Source organism: Lepidochelys kempii, chromosome 8, assembly GCF_965140265.1.
Source record: "Lepidochelys kempii isolate rLepKem1 chromosome 8, rLepKem1.hap2, whole genome shotgun sequence".
In the NCBI taxonomy this organism is placed as follows: Eukaryota; Metazoa; Chordata; order Testudines; family Cheloniidae; genus Lepidochelys; species Lepidochelys kempii.
The window spans coordinates 91,948,143-91,973,096 of NC_133263.1; the positions used below are offsets into that span (position 1 = coordinate 91,948,143).

Below are 24,954 nucleotides of genomic sequence, written 5' to 3' on the forward strand. Positions count from 1 at the left end.
AGTCGCAGTTGAAGCTTCATAGAAGCCCAGCTGATAGAGGACACATTGACTCACTCAGTCTCCTGGGTCCCTGGCCTGCCCCTGGCCCTCACTCAGTCTCAGACACTCACTGGGACCCTGGTCCTCACTCAGTCTCCTGACACCCTACCCACCCAATGCCGTACTATTCCATGGCCTTTCAGAGAAGGGGGAGGTCCAACCAACTTGTACCACAACAGCTTTGTCCTAACCCATGGTCTACGTGGGCTTCTGCTGGAATAACCAGGGCTAAATATCCTTTTAATACAGTAGATTGCATACAGTAGATTGCTGTAGCAAGATCCAACTCTCTTTACTTTCTCTCACCTCCCCCAGTGTGATGATTTGTTTACTGAAGAATCCTAACTGTGTGCAGTAAGAGAGAAATGACCAAATTATGTGAAAATCTACCCTCATGGTCTGAAATATCCCACTGCCAAACTACAGTCCAACAGCTTAGATTCAAGAGAAAAAAATATGTAGGGCTAAATTTTCATAGGGGCCTCAACCTAGCAAGTAAAACTGTACCTGTAAGTTTACATTCCCAGATCTTTTACATGGACAAAAGCTGCAGATGCAATTTTAGAAGACACTTTCTAATATCTGTCCCATAAATTACTAACAAAAACATAAAGCTAATATAGACTAATAGAAGGTCCCACTCTGATCATACACTATGAGCCTGACCTTCTGTATAACACAGGCCATAGGATTTCCCAAAATTAATTAACAAAGTCTTGTTTGTAAAATCAGAATAATGTTATTAACAAGTTATCATAATGTTGTTACTGTAGGAATGAGATTTTACCTTAATATACAGAACTGATTATGGTTAGGAGCATGAAAACACTGTGATATGGGTTTAATTGTATTCCTTTTAAGATGTTCATTAACTTGTAATTATTATATAGGCAACATACAGTATTTAAAATATTTCTGTTAAAGATCACAAAATCATTTTACTGACAGACAGCCACTCAGTAAAATTAGGAAGTTATATTTGTACTCAATAGACACTGACAATTCCATTAAATCTATCATCTAGGAAAACATAATGGTGTTAATATCCAATACATATGTATATTGTTATTATCTTTGTTTGCCATTGGCAAAAGAAGATAAAATAATTTGTTTATGCAGTGGAATCGTATTGTTGATAATTTAAAAAGACAATGGGATTATACCAGTTGGAAAGCATCACAGTTGACCATAATTCAGAGATGACTATTAACCAGGTTATCTGAAAATATCTGAAAAGGAGGTATTTAGGGCCTGATGCAAAGCCCACTGTGGTCATTGGAAAGATTCTCAAGTTCTTATCGAATAGAAAATGACTTAACATAGTCAAAATCACAAGCATATGTTAATATTTTCCTTTTGGGCAATGGACATGTAACACAAGAAGCATTCCTTCTATGCCAGTGGATTCCAGACTATTTTCCTCAAAGTGCAGAAGATAACGTTTGTCATGAAATCACCTATTAGACTATTCATCAAAGAAGGAGCATGAACATATTTACTTCCTTTTCTTCACCATGGGCTGATGGACACTTGGATGGAAAACTGGAGAGAACCAAGTCTAAAGAAGGGCCCCCTTTAAGACTATGCCATGTGGTAACACCAGCAAGACTTTCCTACGTGGGCAGACATTAATGATCTCTTTGTCACATAGAAGTCTGTGGTGTTAAAAATACCATTATAATACCACTTTAAACTGAAGCTTCTTATTTCTAGAAATGATATACTCCAATCATGAACCATAACCAGAGCTGGGGCTTGCATGTTTGAACAACATACTGGTGCCACTGATAACTAATCCAACAGACAGCTGTATGTTCTTATCTCAAAGACTGACCAATATTCCTCTGAAAGAACTAACCATTGCTTAGAAAGGGTGTCTCTTACTGTAAAAAAATTATAGTTTATGATTAGCACTTCCAGCATGTCAGTTATCAGGTTTTGTTAAGACTAATGAGAACTTGAAAACTCAGAATATTATCAAGAAATTCATTGTTTTCCCGAGTAACTTCACTAATCATTGTATAAAGACATAACTAAAAGCAGCCACGTGTGTAAAGTGACTTGAAGCTAGAAAATACTTAAATATCACATGAGATTGATATTGTCCTTCAACACTGTGGGCATAATTATTCTGTGGCTTGCGAAGGCAAAAGCAAAGTGCGCCACACATCACCTAAAGCCTGTACAGGAACTGTGCTTAAGGGTGACAGTCACCTAATGGCCACAGAGTGGGGGGCTGGATTTCTCCAATTGACTTCAATAGGCTTTGGATCAGGCACACAGAGCCTTGAAGATGGAGTATATTTTACCCAGAAAAAACACATTACTGAAGATAAGGGTGAGAGGTATTTTACGAAATACATCTATATGTATAGTTGGTTGTAAACTAAGGCTACTGAGCAAATACCTAATATGGAAAGATTAGAACAGTTTAAATAGTTCAAATCGTGAATACACTGAATGTGGGGGTTGAAATTTGGATATATATATATATTAAGAAATCTTTTATGTATAACAATGTCTATGTTAGTAATAACAGCTTGGAAAGATTAATTTCATACCAAACGGGGCTTTGATCCTGCAAACACATACAGACATAAGTACTTCTATGCACAGTAGTGGTCCCAGCTAACCATATGTAAGTGTTTGCAGGAGTGGGCACAGGCCCTGATTCAGCAAAGCACTTAAGCTCCAGTTTATGTGCTTTACTGAAACAAGGCCCTAATATTTAAAAGCCTGAGAGTGCATTCTGCTGAGCACCCTCCAGTCCCATCGTCACCAGAAGGTACTCAGCACTCTGTAGTACTGAAGCCTACTAGTACGAGTCAAATCATATTCGACTTAATGTTCTAATAATGTATTCAATATATTTTTCCATCAATTAATTAAGCAATTATTCACAAATACATTTTTAATTATTCAACTAGCTCTATGGAGTTCTTCAAATAATTTTATTCGTTTTTTCAATCATGAATCAATTATTTGTCAAATATTTTTAATTATTTGGGCAGCTCTAGAAATTATACAGTTTGTTAATTATACTTAGGTTGTTATATAGGTTAGAAATAACTTTGATTGGGTCGTTATACTGATGGTCATAGAATTTTAATTGGCACTGATATAGTCCTATGTGAAAGTGACTGAAAGCTAATACAGAAAATATTGCCTTCCTAAAAATACAATTTTTAGTTTTTGTTTTACATTAAACTATTTGATTAGCACTTTTGATACATTTTCACATTCTGCGTTAAATTAATATTAATTTCTGTTTGCACTAGCTGTCTTGCTTTATTTTTTCTTTTCCATAATTTTCATTTTTAATTCCTTCATTTATCTTGGAATATTATTTAAATTAACAGATTTATAAAAGTCAGAAAGAGCCATACCGAAGACCAAGTCTCAAGGCAACACATTCAAACTTGTAAAGGAGCTGTCATTAAATAATAATTGTATGAGACTAATCCTATATTAGTATTTTTAAAAACATCCCTGCTCTTATCTTAGGATGGCATCATAACGATTATAGTTATAACACTGACTCCTATTTTGGACATAAACACCACACACCCTCTTCTAGAGCCAGACTCTCAGCTGACATAAACCAGCCTAGCTCTACTCAGTGGAGCCACGCTAATTTACATCAGCTCGGAGCTGATCAGGGCCTCAATCCTGGATTGAGATCGACATGGGCATACCCCTAAGATCATATAGAGATCAGTTCTGGATCGGAGCCCAAGTAATGCATCGGAGCCCAAGTAATGCATAATCCAGGTGATTTGGGATTTTGTCATTTCTTAAACCTCAGCGCCCAATATATTCATAACCACAGCAGAGGTGCTGCAGTAATGTTCACTCATTCAAGCAGAGCACAAAACCTCCGGTTAAAAATATCATAGGAGCTACTCAGTCTATGCTCAGTGACATTGGTATCACACCAGCCAGTGGATCTACTCCTGAATTACTCCAGCATAAACAAAGTCAGAATCAGGTCCATTGTCTGCTTTATGCAAAGACAGATTGTATCATGTGTTTTGCGCTCAACTAACCAGCCTCCTTTCAGAGTTCCCCTGAAGTAACAATCTGAATTTCACACCTGCTTATCAAGACTACTCCCCTTAATCGACTCTTCTGTTATCTGTCCTGGCTAGTATATATGTTAGCATTTGGTAGAAGGGAAGGGAAACATAACCTCTTCCCATACACAAGGGAAGAGTTGAAGTTTTGAACCATTGTGATGTAGTGCATCAATCAGATATGATTAACTGTTCCACATCAGTTCATGTCACAATGCTCTAATGATGTGTGGTGGTGGGGTGAAATTCAACACAACAGGACACATCCTCAGTGCACAGTTGCCTGGATTGAAACAGTCATGTCTGAAGGCAGTTCACTTCCCACTGATCTACCATTGTATGCTGTAAAATACTGGAAAAATAACTGAAGGGAGGAATTTACCAATTTGACAAAAGAAACGTTACTAGATTTAGAATCAAAAAAAGAAAAGGGTAACACTATTCATGAGGGGAATTCCTATTGCGTTAATCTGAAGTGAGTCAGTTATTAAATGGGATGTCTAAAATCTAGTGTCAAAACTTCTGGGTTGAAATCCTGGCCCCCTTGAGTTCAATAGTGCAGAATTCATTCCTCTTTACTATGTGATTTTCACCTAGGATCAGAAATGTTTTCTGAAAAGGCCCATACATTTAGGTTCCTCCCTCTTTACAGCTTACAGTGTGTTCTTCACATGCTAGTACAAGCAGGCTCTGAGCACATCTTTGTCTGTTTTGCCTTTCAGAGGCAACTTTTGCTTTCTTCCCTGTATGGGCTAAATTTTCAGGGCTGCCTCAATTTGGCCTCTTAAAGTGACAATGTCAACTTGAGCTTTTTAATTGTTAATAACTGAATAGTTAAATCAATTTTTTCTGATCAGTAGTATGTTCTGACTTTTTTTTAAAACAAAATCAGAGTTTCTCTGCTCCCCAGTTTATATTAGTAAGGGTCTGAAGCACACCACCACCAAACCTGTTTGGTGGTCCCAACTCTACTCCCCAGTCCCTCTCTTTTTGTGCACACACCTATGAACTGTAGCTGTAACTGGTAAAAATCCTTGCCGAGCCTATGCCAGGGTGTACACCATCAACACCACCGTGAAACTCACTGATGCACAAGTACACAAAATAAACAATTTGCAAACCCAGGGAAAATGTTCTTCAGCCTTCTTCTGTTCTTGTCTTAGAGGTCACTTGTAGGTACAGAACTTTCAGGGCTGTTATTTCAATCTGACAGTGTCTCTTTAAAGTCTTTACAAAGTGGAGTGAAGGGGCACTGGATCCAGACTTACACCTATGCTCTCACCAGGAGACCCCATATGGGGAAGGCGGAGGAGCAAGAGCTACATAGATTGGAACAGAAATTGCTGAGGAGCTGCCCAGAACCTGCTGGATGTTGAGAGGTGAGTGGACCGGATTCCACCTGCAAGGTGGGAGGGTCCCAGAGTCTGGGCTCCACCCTGAGCCAAGAAGTTTACACAGCAATGAAACAGCCCCGGAGCCTGAGCCCTGTTTCTTTGCTTTGTATTCACACCCATAGTTCCCCTGACAAAGACTGGAAATAGGAATGCATATTATCCTTACAGGGGAGTCTGAGGTCACTTTGTGACTGTAACTGTCATTAGACAAAGGAAATCCGTTCCCTTTGTTTGTACTTGTGACCAGCATACTAGAACTTTGGGCGGGGGGAGGGGGGATGTAAGCAAATATATATTAGCACATTAGGCACAGAAGGGATCAATGAACATTTAAAGGCAAAACTTGTGAATTGTAAGTGTACCTTAAATACCTATATGATATCACCCCTTTTAAACCTTCGGTTTCACCACCTGTCTCCATTTCTGCACTTCTTCCTCCGTCCTAGCCACAGCTATCTACGCTGACAGCCACACCAGGCCAGGATAGCAAAGATGGGGTTGGCTTCAGCTGCATCTCACCTGACAGACAGTAAAACTCAATGGGACCCTTTCCCTATCACTGTATGTCTGTCTTTGTGCATTTGCAACCATGTCTTTCTCTACTAATAAACGACAAATCTGCAATATGTATCTTACAAGGAGAAGACAAATCAGAGTCCCAAAAATGTGTCAGCCGCCAAGGTTTTAGTATGAATTTTCACCAAAAATTACAATGCCACCCCCTCGCGCCAAAAGCAATGTGTCTCAACCCCTTTAGGGAGGAAGAGTGGGTCACTCAGCTCAACAGCAAGCCTTGGTGGATTACGCAGCAGAGCAGATGGGCTCCACATGTGATCTCAGCCAGTTTTCATCAGCTGGATGTTGGGAACAAAGCAAGGGTACAAGTGTTAGAGGGGACTAGAATAGCTTCTTGTCGCAATGACAGCAATGTGCAGTAGAACAGTGACAAACTTTCATCCTGAAACCCTTATACATGTACAGTTGCCTGGTTTGAGTTTAGCTACAGACTCAGTCCAGCTTCATTAAAGGCCTTATTTTTAAAAGGGCCTTAACTTTGGCTCCTTTTTGAACCTACAGTTTTATGCAAATAAACATCAGTTCTGTTTTTCCACTGGCAGATGATCTGTGGTGCAATCAGGTAGCTAGATGTCTACCCTGCTCTCATTTACTTCCACAAATAAAATATTTGCATGTATCTCTCTAAACTGAAACAGATATGTAACACATAGGCTTGATTGCACCCCCAACCCTCAAAATATAACAACAATTAGAAATGCATTAATTAAAAGCTATACAGAGAAGGAAAGTCTCCATGCTAAACTGCCAGAGCTGCTTTTTATTCAGGTAAAGGACAATTAATCTGTGGTGCATGACTATCACCTCAGATAGGCCATATTTAAAATTTTGCTGTTCCTTACACTAAAACTTCCCCTGCTGTGTTTACCGAGTTGAACATAATCTTTTTTCTCCATTAGTTTCAATATTTAGAATAACTTCACTGTATCTGAAATCACCTAGATGTTACAATGCTGCCACAAATACTGTACTAGTTTCAGGCTTTGTCCATGACACAGAATTTAACTAAAGGTTAATAGACTATTGAGGTACTTTTGGTTGCAAGTGAAATTTAATGAATAAACATTTCAATAAATTACCTCATATAATGCAACCACATGCTATTAATGCCCGAGTTACAATAAATGCTTCAGTTCTTTTAAATTTCGTGAAAATATTCAGTTAAGAAAGTTACCGTGGCAAACTATGTTAAACAAAATCTTGATAAACTATACTTATAAAACAGTGTTTCCCCAGACTTGGGAGTAAAACTGTGGCTTGTCAGTCTAAGTGTCTGTCTATGGCAGATGGGTAAAGGTTTCAGTCTGCTATCTCCAGACTCATCTTATGGCCCTGGTTCAACACTATTAAACTGCTCTCTAGACAAAAGAAGAGCTCGTTCAAAATGGGTGCTGTGAGCTGTCTGGTCAGTGTACCTGTACAGCCTGTCTGGATGCACATAAACTACTGGCATGGGAGAAACGGAATACACTTTGGAGATTTTTAGAGTTTCATAAGAGCTGAAAAAGCAGCAGTCTGAAGGTTAAAGCTGGCTAGTCAGAATGGCATAGTTGGCTGCATATATATCCAGGTGGCCTGGGCATATTGGCAAACAACTGGCAGTCTGCCCAATACATATGGCTTAGATTGCTTTGCTCTTCCCATGAAGCCTTCATAAACTCTTGAGCAAGCATTCATTTTAGAGCAAAGTGCATCCAAGTGTTAAATGCAATTTTTCCCCAAATTCAACCAACTTCACCTTTTTTTATTTTAAAGAAAGAAATGTTAAAATAAACCATTTCTCTTTTTTAAAATTTACTTTTAAATAAAGGTTTCCTCCCATGGCTTTTTCCTTCTTGAGTTGATCTGTCCTTACTTTTTAAACTCCTGAAAGTATCAAACATGCTAGCTTTTATTCACATACGAAACTAAAATCACTTCAAGGGAGAAACACACATCACAATATGCAAGAAGTTACCACAGCACAGTTCCTATTTACATAAAGGATCCAGGCATTTGAGGTGCACATTAACAAGTATCTTCTGCCACTACCATCACCTATGAGCTAAGGGCAGATGTCCAGCTTTCATTCCAGTTTTCCTAGTTAGTAAAAAGAAAAGGAGGACTTGTGGCACCTTAGAGACGAACAAATTTATTAGAGCATAAGCTTTCGTGAGCTATAGCTCACTTCATCGGATGCATACAGTGGAAAATATAGTGGGGAGATTTCCACTGTATGCATCCAATGAAGTGAGCTGTAGCTCACGAAAGCTTATGCTCTAATACATTTGTTAGTCTCTAAGGTGCCAAAAGTCCTCCTTTTCTTTTTACGGATACAGACTAACACGGCTGCTGCTCTGAAACCTGTTCCTAGTTAGTGTAGCTTTAAGCAGGCACTTGTCTTTATTGAATATAATTTTATTTTTGAATATTCCCTTCACTTACAATTTAAAAAAGAAGTTCTATTGAAAATGAGCGTTCAAAAACTTCACTTGAGTGATCCATTAACACAAAAGCACCTGGTATGCATTACAACACAAACATCTGTTTAATCATGGGTGTTGAAGCACAGGTGCCTATACAATTCGTGGTGTAAATACTCCATTAAACATTCACAACAGCTTTGGGAAAAGCACTAAAGTACATGCTTAATTCTAAGCATGTGCTTACATCTCACAGGTCCATGAGCAAAAGTCCATGGCAAAGGTAAATTCCAGGCAAACTGAAGTCAATGGGACATACACATATATTTAAAGTTAGGTATATGCTCAAGTACTTTGCTGAACTTGGGTCTCAAATAGTAAAAGCCAAGTTGGACATGAAGAAACACCCTCCTCAGTTACAAAAAAAACATGAATTCTGACTATAGCTTGCTTGCCCTTTTTCCATTAAAAATGCTTTTTGTGTCAAAAATAGGACACTGGAATATCTGAACAGTGATTTACGGTAATCTAAATCACAAAATTAATTTTACTTTGATGGACTTTAACCGCGGTTGCTCAGAATTAAAATATTGTTCAAAAAGGGAGCAAGCTTAACTCAGTTACATCTGGTTGATTGGATTTTTTTTTTTTTAAGGAGGTCCTTGCCATCTTGGAACATCTTACCCTAATCTAATCTCTCTGTGGTACATTTTTCTATAGCGTCCATCACTGTAGTATCTAAAATGATATTTTAATGTTTTCATTCAACAGGATGTCTTATTAAGAAGCCTTTGAAAGGCATATGTGTGGTCTAATAGTGTTAGCATGATCTAGTGATCTGAGCCTTATGCTATTAATCTGTGAGAGAATGGATGATTTTATAGCTAAAGCATTGGAATAGGACTCGGGAGATTTGGGTTTTAAATCCACAATTTGACACAGACTTTGTGTGTGCCCTTGGGTAAATCACTTAATCGCGGTGTGCCTTAGCTCTGTAAAATGGGGCTAATAATACTTCCTGTCTCCTATTCTTTGACTGCCTTGTCTATTTAGATTATAAAATCTTCAGGGCAGGAAATGTCTCTTACTGTGTATTTTTACAGTGCCAAGGCACAAAACAGCCCTCATCTCAGTCAGGGCCCTAGGAGCTACCATAATATCGATAATGTATATTGATATAACCTCTCTGCCTCAGTTTCCCTAATTGTGACATGGCAATATTTGCCTGTTACACATGTATGTTGTGAAGATTAATTCATTACTTAGTGTTTGTAAAAGAACCTGGAAGATGAAGAAAGTGCTATATAAATGCCAAGTATTATTATTATGATCATCAGCAGTCAAGAGTAAGAATTAGGGGGAGAAAAGTGACTTTCCCAAAAATTGCATGCTGCGGGACAGAATGAGATGACCTTGGTGCCATCCTTTCCTTCATCTTCCTCATCTCCTTCCTCATTGGTAAGGAGAATCACTTAGAGTTTTATTAGAACATACCCATGCCAAGTTGGATAAGCTCCAGACAACTCTGTCCTCTTGCAAGGGCAACATCTGAAGTATTCTCAGCAAACCAGGAGGGCCTAGATGGATCAAGGAAGGAGGTGGGACAAGCAGATCAGGGATTACTGTTTGTAAGATGCACTATTAGACAAGTCCTTTGACAGATGGAGAATTAAGAACTTTACCTTGGTAGAGTGGATTGCAGATTATGGAGAATCAAGCAAAGGCCAAACTTCTGTGTCTTGGATTTCTCTGCTGAGAAGCAAGGTGCATATACCACTGTATTTTGAAATAAAGCCTTGGCAAGAGTCCTCAATATTAATATGGAGGACAAATCCATTTCTCTTTATGTATCTTTATCATACAAGTAAAAAAGGAACAGTGGTGTGGATGAACCTGGCGGTATTCTGATGTGCTTTCAGCTAATAGAAAATAGATATGGGCCCAAACCAAACCCCAAATCAAATCACACCCAACCTTTGAGAATATTAAAAACCTGAATTCAGATCTGATTGGAATTTGCAAACAACCCCTGAACCAGATCCTCTCTGAAGTCAATGGAGCTATGCCAATGGAGCTACACCAATTTACATCAGCTAAGGATCCAGCTGTCTATCTTTAGAGTGGGTCAAATTAAACTCCTCCTAACAGCACTGAGTTTTGAGTTTTTTGAAATCTGGATCGACATCTGAATTTTGCACCTCGAACCCATGTGAGAGCGAGAGAGAGAGAGAGAGAGAGAGAGAGAGAGAGAGAAAGACTGCTGAGCTTCACAAGGAAAAAATCAAAATTTTCTCTTGATTCTCTAAGAAGGGAATAAAATTACCTGTCCCTAGATGTAAACACTAGTGGTCTGGTGAAACTCAGTGATTTAACCTGACTTCTGTTTTTGTTTGGGGATTTGTTTAAACTGAAAACTCAATGTGAAATTCAAGGTGTACAAGCCACATGAATCAAAATGAAAGAAAAAGTTTGCATGAGACAGAGCAAACCAAAACCATAGCACTGCACAGAGTTTAGGATTTTTTCTAAAGAAAATTGATATAGCCATGTTATACCCTACCAAACTGAGAGTCAGATAACTGACATCCAATATATTCTGAGACAATACAGGGAAAATTTCCTAGAAAAAAGACTGGCAGTCACTAAGAGGACCCAAGCAGTGAAGGTTCAAATGAGCCATTCTTGTTAGTAACTGTGCAAATGTCTTGAAAATAGTCTCTCAATTAATGTACTCCTTCTGTGGCTAAAAATATGGAGCCTGATCACCCCGAACTCCCAGTGAACTCAAAGGAAGCTGACGGCACCCAGCCCCTGGAAGAAGCCACTCAGCTTCTAACAGCAGCTCGATCTGTGTATATTTAATGTTGTTGGCAGATCAGTCATATAGTTGTATCAATGTTCATTTTTGAATTGTGTTAGAGTAGCTGTTTCCATTAGAATGTAGTGTGGATAACAAACTTCACAGTTCACTAGAGTTGCAAGTGTATGCCTTGGACTGTGGAACATTTTTGCTGCTAACCATCACCCTCTGTCTTCTTTTCCCTTTGGACTCTACAAGCTCCCGGCTTGGGTCCCAATGCTGCACACATGCTTAGCTTTACTACCATGACCAGCCCTACTCAAGGTAGTAAAGTTAAGCATGTCCATGTTTGCAGGATTGGGGCCTTGGAGACCATGGTGAATTGCACTTCATCCTTTTTTTACAACACTCCTAGTGTTCAGCTTCTCCATGTACTGTGAGCCAGAAGAGTTAAAACCAATTTATACCAGCTGAGGACGTAGCCCCGTGTTTTTAAAATCCTTTAATATATATAGAACTTCGTAAAAAAATTAATAATAAAAAATATATTTTTAAAATGTTCTAAAATAAACAAAATCTAGTTTAGTAAATACACAGATTTAAAACATATGGATCCAAATGATTCTTACTGTAAACACACAACATAATTTTTTATGGAATGCTCAGAACAAAAACTTTTTTAAAGATATATTTTTATTTAAATTTTGAAGTTATTTATTATAAATATTTTTCTCAAGGGAAAAAACACACATTTGTATAGCCATTAGAAGTATGTTTCATTTTATCCCTTGTGTAAAACGGCACATGAAAAGTGTATTTACAAAGGAAATACCAGTCCTGGAATTATTTACGTCATCACAGAGATGATAATAAATTAATGTATAGTTGTGTGTGTAAACACTTCATATGCACAAAATAAAGGGCCAGTTCCTCCATCTCTTACTCACACAAGCGGTAATATTGCATTCACTGGCATTATTCATGGGAGTAATTTGGAAAGTAGGATTTGGCCAAATGTTCTCACATTACAGCGTTGTTTGCTAAAATTGGACTTTTTCCTAAAGACCAAATGAAAAAAGCCTTTAAACACATTTATTTAAAACCATTACCTAAAGGCAGTGGAAGTTGCAAGTTCTCAATTCCTACCAGGGTTGGGCCTTAAATGTTTTAGGGGCTGCTCCAGCACGTACTGAAATCAATGGAAGTTTGACCATTGACTGTTAAAAGCAGGATCTGGCCCTCGGAGCTCATCTACCTTTTCCTCTGAAATGAAGCAGTGTTCAGGAGGCCAAGGCTCCAGGCTTTTGGTAACATTCCCAAACATATGGGAAAGCATGGCTTTATAAAGCTGCATTTAACAGATGTTTAAAGAAAGACAACTAACAGATCCAAAATGTACTAATGAAGAAAAAAGACAATGTACATAAATTCAACTGCATGACTCTTTATAGCACTATCGATGCCCTGGAGCCAAAATGCAAATTAGTCCACTTATTTGCAATATGACACTCTCAATTTTATATTTAATATTTTAGATCATTACTAAAACCGATTTTCTTTTGAGATGATTTCTTCTGGCACCTAAATGAAAGAAGATTTACGCAGTATGAAGCACATTATACTTTGTCAGCTCATAGAGTAATAAAAAAAAAATCATGACTATCAATTACAGCTGAAAAAAGGTAACTGGAACAAACAAAACGGAACTGATTTTTGATACAAGTGTCCCAGAAATATCTTTGTTTGTGAATTTTAAAACTTTTTAGTATAAAATGTTTAGTTTAGATGGGTTTTGGAGCCCAAAGACAAACTGTTCAGGTTAGCAAACCAACAATGTCTGCTCATTTTGTCCCAATCTTTTCAGCTTAAATATCCACAATGTGCCATTATTACTGAATCATTATCTGCCTTTAGCTCTGACAACAGCATCATACGGGCTATGAAAGGCTCCTTTCTTCTCATGATTAGTCTGTAAAACATTTCCTCATCTTACAGTGCTTTTCAGCTTCCCAGAATGCATTGCTCAATTACAGTGCTGAAATTAACTGTATGCCACTCTTATTTATTGATAAAAGAATAATCAAGTGCTCCAGCACATTGCTTACTTTGGCTACAATTTTTATATCAAGTTTCAAGTAATGCATTTTTTAACTCTTTCAAGTCTTTTATAAACTCGTAACATTTACTGGGGCCCCAGGTCAATATTTTGTTGCTGTCTGTGTCAATATACCATAAAATATCATCATTTTGCTCCATGTAACCTTCTTGTAAATCAGCTCTGTGATAGTTGACGCTTTTAAATGAGTCTCAGAAAGGAAGGATTTCATTTGCTTTATATATAATAAGGGCCGACAGGGATCTACAGAAATCAAGCGCCGATAACTGTTATTCACTGAAAAAAACACATGCCTAACTTTTTTTTCCACTTGTCTTTTGAATTCGTATAAATCCCATACACATTTTGACAAATATAAATGGTTATACTAAATAAAGGCATTTCAATCAATATTTTAATTAGATTATTTTAGCTTTGTAAGTATAATTAGAATTTTCTTTTTACACTTACAAATGAGACCTATACTTAGTGTCTGCAGCATTCAGTGCAAAACACCCAGTATGAGTTTATGGTATTTATATGGAGAATATTTTGAAATCAGGATATGAAATCATGTTTTAATAGGCAAAACAACTACAGAAAAAGTGTTTTAAAAACAATGGGCCTGCTTCTATGAAGTTGATGGTAAATTTCCCGTGGACTTCAATGAAAACAGAATCGGGCCCTGAGCTTATTTCTCAGTTTTACTGAAGAAAGAAGAAAAAAAAGAAGAAATTTCTACTTGAACATTTAATTGTTCCATATGCTTAGTCGAACAGAAGAATGAAAGTAAATACACTTTTTAAACCTCAAAGATACTTGCTAATCTATGCATACATTAATCATTTATACCATATGATTATTGTTCAGTATTTGCGTAATAACAAATGGAAGGGTGTGGGGGTTATTGTTGGTTTCAGCAAACCACATTCTATTCAGGCAAAGCCAACTATTAAAGAAAGGCCTAACTTGCCAAACCAAGATAAATACATGCCATTATTATGATTACATAAAAGCCACTGCTCTCAGCATTACAATTTCTCTTATAATTGGCACTATTATAATTAAATGAATGCATATGTTTACAGTTCTTCTTTGAATGGTAAAGTGATTTAGCAATGATGGTGTCTCTAATTTCTTTTAACTGTACTGGCAGACAATCCGTGGTCTAAATACCACATTGCCACAATAAATTAGTTAAGCATCTAGTAAAGTCTCCATTGCTATTGAGTTTAAATGTATTGTAATAAAATAGCTAGTAACCACTTAATATGTACAGGTAGGAAAATATACAGCTATTCATATTATATGAGCAAATCAACTGCAAAAGGCTTTGCTGTAAAATACACGTATTTAAAAATATTAAAAAGTAAGTAGTCAAAGGTACACAAGTCCTGATTAGTGTTGCAACTTTGGTCAAATGTATAAGAGCATTGCTCCCAGGGAGGATTGCATAATTTTGTATAACAGTCTAATTCAACGCAGTATATGTAAACTGTCAGTTAGTGTACACAAAAAGGTGTGACACACAATATGTATGTGTCCTAAGTATTCCAAGCATTCACCTGTACTGACTGATAGCCTATACATTATAGTAAACTTGGGCTAGAAAAGCTACCAATCAGCTTTTTTGAATAATGCTTTTTTATTTCTATCTGCTTTGGCTTCTGTATTCACCGGAATATTCAAGAATCTGGTTACAAAAGTGAGAGTGAACAAGGAGTCAAATTATTTTAAAGCTCCCTGCGTTAGCACACATATCATTCATGGCAAATGAGAGGACAAGTGCTTCTGAAACTCTGTTATTATGATTAGACTCTCACAGCTGGAAACTTGAAAGCAGTTCTGTCATTTTCCAACTCCTACAAAGTATTGTTGGGATTTCCTACCTTCATTGTGCTTTGTTAGGTAGACTACCTGGAGTGCTGTAAAGAAGTCCTGTAATTAAATGTCACTCAGTAGGTTGACCAAACAGACCATAAATACACTGGAAAATTTGAATTCAATCATGACTGTTTCCTGATAGTTCTCTAATTCTTGACACTCAAGCTGGCATTAGAACACCACATTTAAGAACCCACAGATGTGCTGCTTTTGGTTCAAGATTTTGATATTGACACAAAAGTTCAGTGAAAAATCTGAACATGCTGAACCAGGACAAGAGATGATTGAAGGAAAAGATTAATGTAATTACAGACTGGTTGAGATGTGTGTTGCAAGCAAGATGGAGGATTTTTCATGGTTGTATACCAGCATATGGACAAACAGATCAGGGGATCAAAAAAATGCTAATTTTCCTGCAAAATCAAAGGGACCATATCACTGTAGCCTTTGTAAAATGTACCGAGATTTCTGACCATTAAGTGTAGACCACCTCTCGGGGTTCTTCACGGAAGGTTAGTTTTTTTTTTTAATTCTCTCTACTAAGCTTAGTCAGGTGTCAGAGTAGCAGCCGTGTTAGTGTGTATCCGCAAAAAGAAAAGGAGGACTTGTGGCACCTTAGAGACTAACAAATTTATTGGAGCATCAGCTTTCGTGAGCTACAGCTCACTTCATCAGATACATGCATCCGATGAAGTGAGCTGTAGCTCACGAAAGCTTTTGCTCAAATAAATTTGTTAGTCTCTAAAGTGCCACAAGTCCTCCTTTTCTTTTTATGCTTAGTCAGTAATTCTATTAAGGAAAAAAATACAATTGATTTATAAGGTTTGGGTTGAATAAATAAAACTGAAAATATTTCGGTAGACCTTGACTCCGTATTTTTTTACCAGATGGTTTATAAGGTATATATGTTGCCTGTATTGTTATTCTGGCTGTTGCCATGTATGTGGCAACATTTTCAGGTCCAGATTTTTCCAGATGTAGTAGTGATACAGTGAGGGATACAAGTCTGGACCCTGTCGGCACTGTGCCCAAATTACTCTCTACCATGAAAAAACACCCTACCATAAAGCCAATGAGTAAGAAGGTGGAGCTAATCCTTCTGGCAAAGGAAGAATCTACAGGCTTTTAAAAGTAGATATGATCATTTCTCTATATTGTGTGTTGTGAATGCCATTTTAACCATGCTACCAATTAGTTCACCCTTAGAAATATCTAATTTGTACAGATCTCCTGTCTTTCCTACACTTGAACTAACCTTTTCATACTTTTTTTTGCCATACTGATAAACCACATCTATAAACTATGAAAGAGAGTAGCACTGAAAATCTATTCTAATGCTGTAAATTTAAAAAAAGACAAAAATCAAAAGTACCTGCTCAAGCACATTTAGAAAAATGGAGACAAAAAGCACAACCCACTGACTGGACACAGAGGACCAGAGCCCCAGCAGATGTAACCCTCCGCTTAGCTCCACTGATTTCAGTAGACTACATCATTTTACAGCAGCTGTGGATCCGGGTCAGACTATGTACACAGTATTAGCCCAGTGGAGGTCAGTGCTCCAGTTTATAGCTTGATCCTATAAGGTGCTGAGTGACTTCAGTTTCTATTGACTTCAGCACTTGGCAGGAGGCACTCAGCACCATGCAGGGTCAGGCTCTTTCTGAATTGCCCAATGAGGTATATAGGCTGATATTTCTACCCATTCCTAAAAGGTGTGAGTTTTCTTTCAGGTACGAAAATGGGAAAGTTAGTTCTAAGGAAAATAACAACCTATTTGGCCATAAGACCCCATGACTATGGTTGACAGGAATTCAAGATGTAGGCAGCTACAATAGCAGACTGGGCAGGCACAGAAGTAGAGCTCTTACAAAGCATATGGAGGTAGAATTACAGGGTCAGATTTACAAAAGCACCGTCCAAAGCAGATTCTACAATATTTTGGATTTAAAAATTGATGTATGCAAAAATTTGGCTGAAGACAAATCTACATGCAAAAGCTTAGATGCATGCAGTTTTAGAGGCTCGGTGGAGTTTACTTTGAAAATGTGTCCAGCAAAAGTTTAAGGTGTTTGATTATTAACATCTTCTCCTTTTATACCAGTCAGTTACAAAGTATGAGATCACCAGGTATTTTTGGTGGCCTCTCAATCATGTCAAAGATCATCAGACAAGCAGATGGTGTACATCTGGGCTTACCCAGCAGCAAGGAGAATATTCACTGGCACAGGTAGAATAATAAAGATTGAATTAAGTATACATCATTCATTTAGGACCTGTGGAACTGGATTATTCCTGTTGTTCTATTTACTTCTCTGAACCAGAATGATCTGGCCAGGAAAACAAAAGGAGGTATGTATCATCACAGGAAACTGGGCTAAGAAGCCTTGCAACATCTCGTGCACAAAGCTAACCTATTCCAATCCACTTTGCTGCCTAGGTTGATTCAGTGAGGAGTTGAGAACCAGGATGTTAATGAACCTGTTTTGCAGTGAGGCAATCACGAGGAACTTTTCTGGGATTTCAGTGGGAAACATGACAAGAGGCCAGGTTCTCAGAGGGCATAAATCAGTGTAACTCTATTCGCTTTCATGGAGCTGCATCAATTGACAACAGCTCAGCACCTGCCCCAACCTCTTTAACACCATTTAGATTTGTCTTGGCCACTAATTTATATAAACAACAAACTATGGGCCAAATTCTGCCTTCAAATACAGGCCTACAGCTCTCACTGGCTTCAAGAGCTGTTCTGCACACTTATGTAAGAGCAAAAGCTAGCCCTCAGTTTGGACTTTCATAAAACCACTGAAGTGTTTATTGGTTGGGTTGGTTTTTGTTTGCTTGTTTTTGTAGTAGTTTCAAAAAAAGTAGGAGGGGGAAATATCAATAGCAAGTACCTTCTGCTAGCTTGCTATGAAAATGAAAGGGGCTTGACTATATTGGATGAAATTCTGTTGATTTATTATTAACGCATATATTTAATTATGTTAAACAAGAAACGGATCTAACTTTAACCTTTCTTTTAATCGAAGGAGATCATCATGGGACAAAGCAAGGGTCAGCTCCTGCTCCCATGCAGTCTACAGGGATTGCGACATTGACTTCAACAGCAGGAGACCTGAGCTGTGAGCTAACATTGATAATATTGCACAAGTAGTGATTGCATGGAAACTTTCTCCCTTTAAATTTTCCATGGATGGTAGCTTGCTATGTATTCTTGTAAGTGCTATGTGCTATGAACATTTTCACATTTCCTTGTAAGATATTTAGGATCTGTCACAAAAAAATCAAAAAGACACAAATATTCTAACACTTTAAAAATATTGTTTGAAAAGGGTTTTCACAGAGTTAAGAAACTGAAGAATTCCTCGATTCACAAGTACAGGTACTTTAGTGAAAATGCCAGTTCCTGTGATCCTGCAATGCCAGACTTGTTGTAGTATTGCCTAGTGTTAACCAAAAATATTTGCTAGATTTTTTACAGGCATTGAAAAGCATTATCTTATTATTATTAATTATTATTGTTGTTGTTTATGGTTTATTATTAAAGTTGTTATTATAAGATCTAAGATTAAAGATTTTGCAGTTAGTAATATCTTTAGGTAATAAATCAAAGAGCCCTCACCACATTTACTACACAATATCAAATATCTAGGTGCCACATCGTGTAATCTATCTATCTTTCTTTCTTTCTTTCTTTCTGAAATGCTAAAATATCAGAGAGTTGATGACAGAGAAGAAATGTTAGTACTGTAATCATAAAAGTTTTAACCCTTATCTTTCATCATCTAACACTCATTTACTCTCAGGTGCCCCATTTTCCTTCTACAAAAATCTCCTGTACATACCAAGGTGATGAACACAGTATAAATTCCTGAATAGACTGATAAGATTTAATTAGATAGATACTTTTGTTCTACTATACTTCCAATGATAGATAGGATCATGCTACTTAAATAAACAGACCTATGAAAAGAACAGAAAACTCAAGACCTTTACATATGCTTTCCAAAACTGTGAATGTTTAACAAATTTCACTTTGCATGAAAAATAAAATAGCAAAAGGCTTGAATATACACATCTGCTTTATCAGTACATTAAAAAACATTCGCAGTATGTATGCTTTCATTTTTTTTACAATTATGGGTTACTTCCTCCCCAGTATTTTACTACTATACATTTATAGGCCACATTCAGCTACCCACTGAGTTAATACCTTACTCTGCAAACAGTTTTATTCATTTTAATGGGACTACTTGCAGCATAAGGTACTACTGAGTGGGCCAGATCCTGAGTTGTGTAAATTGGCATAGTTACTTTGCAGCTACACTGACTTACGCAGTTTGGGATCTGGCCTAATTAGGGTACGGGTGGTAGAACTGAAGTGTTTAGCAACAATCCTTTTCTGGGTATAAATAATAATAATGCTGCGAGTGACAGTAAATCTTTACACGTCCTGTCACCACTAGCCTCTAGATAAGACATTCATGAAGATTCTGGGGGTTTCAAAAAACATCACTGTACAACAGGAATGGCCAATATTTGTTCCCATTGATATCAAAAGGAGTTTTACTATTGACATCCTTTGGAGCCAGTGCAACCTCTACATGCAATTACTTAATTTAAGAAGGATAGGTGTACACTAGAAACAGTTTGCTAGTGTAACTATATCAGTACAGCTATACCTGCAAACCCTCTTTGCATAGATGAGGCTTATACCAGCAAACAAGTGCTTATACCAGTTCCCTGAGTAAAATAAACCATACGAGCAAAAGCTCTTTCAAGCTGGTATAACTGAGTCTGCACTAGGGCTTTCGCCAGTACAGAAATGTTGCAAAAAAAATCACACCCCTAATCAAAACTGCTTTACCTGCAAAGGTTTCTTGTGTAGATCTTGCCTCAGCTGATGTGCTCATCTACAAGATGCTGCTTGTTTTGCTTTTTCTTTGGAGTTATATTATTTTTTCTTCACTTGTTAATTATTTGCTCTACTTCAAAATGTTACACTTTCATAACTACAGTAAACTGAAGTCAATTAGAAAACCTTAGTTTTAATCTGCTCTTTAAAGTCCTGTGTGATATCACTTTTAAAAGATAACTCCACATAGTTATTATTATAATCTCAGAGATACCCAGAACTCAGCTCCCTATAATCAATAATTAGTGAAACTGTGGCTTAACACAATTTTCTATTTTCCCCAAAGCACATACAATCTTTTCAGATCAATTTGTAGATTACTACCCTAGAGCAAGATTACAATGTACACAAACATTTTTTCATATCACATTAACTCACTTAATTTGCACACAGATAAAAGGACTGATATTTTTATTTAATTTTATCAGTGTAGGGCCAGATCCTCAGCAGTTGTTAATTTACTCCAACTGAGGATCAGGCCTGAAATCTTTACAGTATTCTCATAAAAAAAGAATCCAAAAAAACTACAACAAAATAGCCCTACTGTCATCTGCTGGCAGTCCCATTACAGATATGATAGTGGCAGTTATTTATCCATCTAAGGCCCCAATTCTTAGCTGCACTGCAGCTGTTTTATGCCTCATCAGAGCTAAGCAGCCTTAACCTGGCAGATCCCAGGAAAGGGGAATCCCTGCTTGGCATAGAGCCATTACTTCTCCTCCTGGCTGCCAGACGGTGGGCATGGGCAAGGGAAAGGTCCCAGTGCCCTGGCAAATCTAGGCTGCCAGAACAGTCCTTTGGAAACATTGGCAGCCAAAGGAAATTAGAACAGTCTCTTACAAACTCATCCCTATTTTTGAGAAACCTCTTTAAGGTCTGGCCAATCCAGCGGGAACTCTTCTGGGCCCTGATCCATTTATATTCCCATACTCTGGTATTTCACTGGTCAGAGATTCCCCAGAATGGCAGCACTTGCCAGGCCACACGAGATTTGAAAGAACCTTCACAGGGGGCCCAGCAGAGTGGCTAACACAATTACTAGACCTTAAATCAAGATCTTCAATGTGAAACAGGGCTTGTAGAAGATGGGAGGCGGGGGGAGCAGGGTGAAACAAGAGTCTGAATGAGAAGGAAGGTATTGAAGATCCCTTGTGCAAGCCTTTAAAAAGGCTGGGGTTTGAGTCACAGAAGGGCAGTTTTACTATGAGTGAGAATGTGCTTATCCATTGCTAGGAACTACAGCAACACATATGAGGCCAGTCACTGCTTGCCTTACTCATGAGTGCTGCCCCATTTACGTCACTGGGCAACATTTAGACCAAGGCCCCTTTTCACCACTCTTAACAGTGTAAAGAGCCCTAAAAGCAGATATATAGTCCAGATGCACCTACTTTAAGGCCTCTTTACACATCAAGAGTTGTGTAAAAGGGCCTAAATGCAAATGAGAATCCAGGCCAACAGTGCCATTAGGAGCATGAATAAAGTGAGCTAATTTAATGATGCTCCCTATGATACAAAAAAATTCTAGCACCATGAATGAGATAGGAGAGTACTGTAATTTAAAAAAAAGTGTTGAATAAACAGATTTCCCAACCCCACTCCCTCCACTCTTTTAAATATATAATTCTTAGAATATTGCTACTTGGGGGGGGGGGGGGAGGGGAGACAACCTTTTTGTTATTCAGTGTTTATAACCGAACATTTTTGTGACAGAGGAGGAAGAAAGAATGGGACCTTTGAAAATACATGGGGACTATGAATCCAAAGGACACCAAGTCAGCGCCACAAAATTTTCATTTAACTGAAGAAGGATTCATATGAGTACCATCAGGGAAACACCTAAAGAGCCCTTCTGTGGACTGAATGGGGAGTTTATAAACATGTATTTCCTTAGACTCCTTGCATATGATAGTATTTTGAATTATGCTGTAGGTGTGAAATAGAAACATAAATTTGTTTATAACAAAATTATGGGATAGCCTGCACTGTATCCTGTTTTAAAAGTACACTTGGTATTCAAGGACCTTTCAGGAAGAAAATATTTATCGACCAACTGAAGCACATCATTTTAAATCATGAATATCTTAGTAATCAGCGAATAGCCCTCAAAGTGTTATGTGGCTACAAGTCACTGGCTATTAGATCAACAGTTAAATACAGTCAGCTGGGTAGTGACCATCTGATGACCAAAAGTGAAATGGCCAAAGTGAAATGAATTTGATGTTTGCAGTCTAGTGCCCAGTAGAGAGGTGTCTCAACAACAACAACAAAACCCCTTCCTCCATGAACAGCACTAACTTACACCCTTGATGGCAATTTCAGTAAAGACCAAGCAATGAATGAGCATGAAGACTCACATACACAATGGGCACGACATGAGGCCCCTCCAATGCAAGTTTGTGGCATGTCTGGAGGTCTCTATATGGATACTTTTAGGATACATCCATTTTTAATCTTAATAAATCATGTTGGTGTCCCTTCAAATACATATTAATATGCCTCAGTTTGTTATAAGAGTCTCTTTCACCGTTTGCTACCCTGGAGTGGACATCCAATAACACGAGGAGACAAATCTCTCCAAGTCAACACAATGAGATGAGCTGATGCTTGGAAATAAAAAGAAAATTGCTCGCTCATGTGATTGGCAGATTGTTTCATCAGCACAAATTTATGTGCTTCCAGGAAATCTTTATGTTGTTTCATCTCCATTTCACCCTTCACAAAATTTGTTAAAATTCAGATTAAGTGACATGCCATGATTGTATGGAAGATCAATTTTTGATGTTTACATAGTTTATACACAAATGTGTACTATTTGTGATTTGCAGAGCCATTTTTATAAATGTCTTGACAGCACTTAAACTGAACTTTGTTACGTAGCCAAAAATTAAACTATTTTTCTTATTTCCCCCCAGATTTTAGTATGTTCTCTGATGGGGGAAATTGATTTACCATGTTAATTTTACACCTATGCAAATACTGGATTTCCAGTTTTTGAATATTCATATGATAAAGTTATACAGCGGACATATTTGCTTAAATATTAACATTACCAAAGTCACCATTATTGCTAATTAATAAACTTCAAATGAATTATTGAATGAATATTTTTGTCTTAACCATTTTAAAAACCTAGGCACACGATAGATACTAAGGGCCTAATTCATCACTGAATTACTACAGTGTTATGCCACTTTAACTCCAGAGTTACACTGGTGTAAAACTGGAGTAGCACAAGTCGTGAATAAGGCCCTAACACAAAAAATACAGTGCACACATTTTATTGTATAATTTATTGTTTTTTCCACTGAGCTAGCTATATTGCTTTATCCATTTGCGTGACAGGATACCTAGGAAACAGCTGAAAGAATTATTTGCAATTAATCTAAAACACACTGGATTAGAAATATGTAGACACAAAAAATTTTGTTAAGCAAATAACAGAGTAGCTATCCCTTAGTCAGTGTTCAGAAATTTAACCCCTTCATGTTAATCTACTGTGCATCTAATAATTCACTGAGTCAAACATTATGTACTCTGACCAATTCTTAATTTGCAGCCTTTATCTTGTGTGACCTCACATCCACTTTGTCAGTGTTCTACCCCCCTCCCTCATTCTGTCTCTATTTAATTGCATTTGTTATTACTACAAAAAATCAAAAAAGAGAACGACAGCACAAACGTGCACTTTAAACCCCCCAAAAAACAGGAAATTCAGAGTTAAGGCAGAAGCTCTGTACAAACGGCAATCCTTGTGCTGATGCATCCAAGGGGTTTCAAAAGAGCGTGATCTCACTTACCTCACACTGTACATGCTGCAAATAGGCATTTCAGAGTGAGCTACAGGCTGAGTCTGAGCCTTCACTTTGAATTTGTAAGCATTCATGAGTTTAAATAAAACAATGGACATTATTTACATATGTTTTTGTGTCTTATTATTAACAAGTGAGGTACAAAACTGACGTCTTGGCTGTCTGATTAGTTACTCCTTTTCAGCTGAAATTGCCATTTGCAGCCACTCAACATTTACTGTTTCTGAGAAGCTTTTCTGTCCAACCAGCTACAATCTGCAATATGTGAGACACAGCCGATAAAAGTTCAATGTGCAAACAGAAAGGGCCCAATCCAGTAAGGTGGGAATTTCAAAATCACTATGGGAGTTTAGTGCCTAGCACAAAATGAAAATCAATGGGACCTGTATACCCTAAATGCTTTTAGGAAAGGCATACACAACATTCATTGTCTTTCTCCTTGTCTGCCATGACAATTGACCTCTCATAAATTCTTGCTGGCTGTTTCTAATCATGTTGTACTTCTCTACGTGCAATCCTGCATTATTATTATTAATTATCATTATTACTTTGTATTTGGTAATGCCACGAATGTGGTAGGCACTGTACAAATACAAAAGAAAGCACAGCTCCTGTTGTAGCTCTCTTACTACCTATGGCCTTCATCACTATAGCATATGAGCATCACACAATAATTCATTAATTTATCCTCACAACATTCCTCTGAGAAATGGTAGGGTTACTATTTCCATTTTGTAGATGGGTAATTAAGGGACTTTCCAGAAGTCACACTGGAACGCTATAGCAGAGCTGGAAAGTGAACCCAGCTCTCCCCAGTCCAATGCCTTAACAACAGTGAGATGGAGGGCAGAGGAAAAACAAGCAAGTGCGGTGATGAGGTGGTGACTGGCCTCACCCACTTAATAAGAGTAGGTGGGTGGAGGAGTGGGCAGATGTATACATAGATAAACGGACAGATGGA

General features: G+C 37.6%; 1 protein-coding gene and 1 long non-coding RNA gene across 10 annotated transcripts in view; one reads left to right on the forward strand and one right to left on the reverse strand.

Annotated features, from left to right (window-relative positions):
* NFIA (nuclear factor I A) overlaps positions 1-24,954 on the reverse strand; it is a 464,706-nt gene that overhangs the window by 185,036 nt on the left and 254,716 nt on the right. The window lies entirely within an intron of this gene.
* Positions 1,917-24,132, forward strand: LOC140916221 (uncharacterized). 3 transcript variants are annotated; one of them, XR_012160466.1, is made up of 4 exons: positions 1,917-2,377; positions 5,398-5,491; positions 17,537-18,388; positions 21,895-24,132. It is a non-coding gene; the product is annotated as an uncharacterized lncRNA (long non-coding RNA). The 3 variants fall into 3 exon arrangements; XR_012160465.1 differs by having other exon boundaries at positions 17,537-24,132; XR_012160467.1 differs by having other exon boundaries at positions 18,296-24,132.